The sequence below is a fragment of the Mus caroli genome, chromosome 9 (assembly GCF_900094665.2).
Source record: "Mus caroli chromosome 9, CAROLI_EIJ_v1.1, whole genome shotgun sequence".
Taxonomy (NCBI): domain Eukaryota; kingdom Metazoa; phylum Chordata; class Mammalia; order Rodentia; family Muridae; genus Mus; species Mus caroli.
The window spans coordinates 72,950,482-72,953,353 of record NC_034578.1 but is presented as its reverse complement, the minus strand read 5'-3'; positions in this window follow the sequence as shown (position 1 = coordinate 72,953,353).

Sequence of the window (2,872 nt, the reverse complement as noted above, 5' to 3'; positions counted from 1 at the left end):
AAGAAAGAAAGAAAGAAAGAAAGAAAGAAAGAAAGAAAGAAAGAAAGAAAGAAAGAAAGAAAGAAAGAAAGAAAGAAAGAGGGAGGGAGGGAGAGGGAAGAGATGGGAGGGGAAGGGGGAGGGAGGGGGAGAGAGAGAGAGAGACCCTGATAAAGCATGATGAGACCTTCAAAAAATGCCATTGAGTTGGTTTTGTCTTGAGCTTCTATTGCTGAGCACGGGACCCTTAAGACAGGTTTGCACGACCAGCGAGACTCCATTGAAGAAAATGATTTCTGCATTTGTGAGTGGTTATCTCACAAATTGGATATAGCTTGTGGGTGAGGGTTGATGACTTGTATCCATTTAGCCTCTCAGCACTGGGACCCCATCAGGCCCAGACTTGTGCAGGTCTTGTGCATGCTGTCTCAGTCTCGGTGAGTTCATATGAAAACATACTCTTTTTAAGGAGAGAAATGAAGGAGTAGATCCTTACTGTTATGTGCTTATATTAACGTAGAAGAGAGCTCTCCTAACTGGCAGGCATTGGTGATATTAAGCAGGCCTGAGGGCTATGAAGTGTTGAGCGTGCTCATGTGGAGCAACAGGCCACAGGAATGCAAATCACCCACAAAGCCAAGAGTGGAGCTAGCAGGTGGCTTCATCCATTCAGCTGATGTCAAAACACTTATGTCCATGCTCTTAACATCTGGAAAGACCCATTAATGCTTTTAATTAAGTAGAAGAGAGATCATACAGTGTTCCTTAATATAAGAAAACCACAGTAACAAAAGAAAAAGTATTGCCTATATTCTAAGAGTCACTTTCATTTTACATAAATAAATGCAGTCACTTTTGTTATATGGTACAGAGGTTTTACTTTCAGATTTTCCATACATCATTTCAATATTTTATGGAAAATATTTCTTTGACTTTTTGATGATTGACCAAATTTTTATAAAGAGAAAAATGTTTTTTTTTAACTTTCCTATGATTAACATTTGATACTTTTAAAAATATTTCCATTATAAGAACTTTGTAAGCCGAGCAGTGGTGGCGCACGCCTTTAATCCCAGCACTTGGGAGGCAGAGGCAGGTGGATTTCTGAGTTCGAGGCCAGCCTGGTCTACAAAGTGAGTTCCAGGACAGCCAGGGCTACACAGAGAAATCCTGTCTCATAAAAAACAAAAACAAACAACAACAAAAAACAAAAACAAAAAAGAAGTCTGTTAAAAAATCACTATATATTATTTCAGAATAATATATAGTGGAAGACTAACATATAACAGTAGAAAATCTCATTGTAGAAAAGCCTGCCTGTTTTAAAGTAAACAATTTATATATGAAATATATGTAAGGCCACACACGTACACATACATTCATACAAATACTGAAATTTTCAAGTTCTATCAGACAAGTCACCTACCAGAAACAACTTCGACTACCAGGCCCCCAACACATATGGGTTTAGTCAGAGAAGATGCACCTAATCCTCAAGAGACTGGGGACCCCAGGGAGTTTAGAGGACAGGGGGTGGGGGAAACGGTGGGAACATCCTCAAGGAGCCAGGAGGGCAGGGTGGAGGTATGGGATATAGAACAGTCTGAGAGTGGACTAAGAGGAGAATAAAATCTGGAGTTTAAAATACATTCATACATACATACATATATACATACATACATACATACATACATACATACATACACAAACCTAAAACTTACCAAATAAAAAAACCTTTTCTAAATGTGAAATTATAAAACTCATAATACATAGTGATTCTTTACATTATTAGGGCCATCTTAAGTGGGAAAATTTTAGATAGTTCATTTAGAATTATGTCACACAGCACTATATTTCTACACCACATCTCAAATGCCCCCCAGTTCAGTTGTCTCTCCCTGTACTCTCTCCCCGTACCTGATCCCCTCGCAGTCATCCTTAACTGCCCTCAGTCCACCTTCCTCCTGTAAAAACTATTTTATTTTCCTCTCCCAGGGAGAGGCTTGCATTTTCCCCTAGATGTCTCCTTTTTACTTAACCTCTCTGGATCTATGAGTTGTAGCTGTGTTATCATTTAGTTAACAGGTAATATACACTTATATGAAAATGTATTTTTTTTCAAATTGGCACATTTCTCTTTCTGAGTCTGATTACCTCACTCAGGATGATTTTTTCTAGTTTCATCCATTTGCCTATAAATTTTATGATGTCATTTTTTCAACAGCTGAGTAATATTCCATCATATAAATGTACAACATTTTTTATCCATTTTTCTTTCGAGGCACATCTAGGTTGTATTCAGTTTCTGGCTATTAAGATTAGAGACGCAACATGGTTGATTAAGTATCTTTATGGTAGGGTAGGTATATACCCAAGAGTAGTATAGCTGGATCTTAAGGTAAATGGATTCCCAGCTTTCCAAGGAACTACCATATTGATTTCAAAAGTGGTTGTACAAGTTTGCACTCCTACCAGCAATGGATAAAGGAGTGTTCCCTGTTCCACAGCCTCACCTGAGTTGTCACTTGTATTATTGATCTTAACCCTTCAGACAGGTGTAGGACAGGATCTTGAAGTCATTTCGATTTGCATTTCCCTGATGGCTAAGGATCATTGAACATTTATTTGTTTTTCAGTCATTTGAGATTCCTCTATTGAACATTCTCTGTTTAGGTATTTATCCCATTTTTAATTGAATTTTTTAAATGTCTAGATTCTTGGATTCTTTATGTATTTTAGATATTAGTCCCCTACTGGATAAAAATCTTTGCCCATTCTGTAGGATGCTGCTTTGTTGGAATAACAGTGCTATTTCCTGTCCAAGAGAGATTTTCAGTTTCATGAGGTCCCATTTATTGTTAATCTTAGTGCCTGCACTATCTGTGTTCTGTTC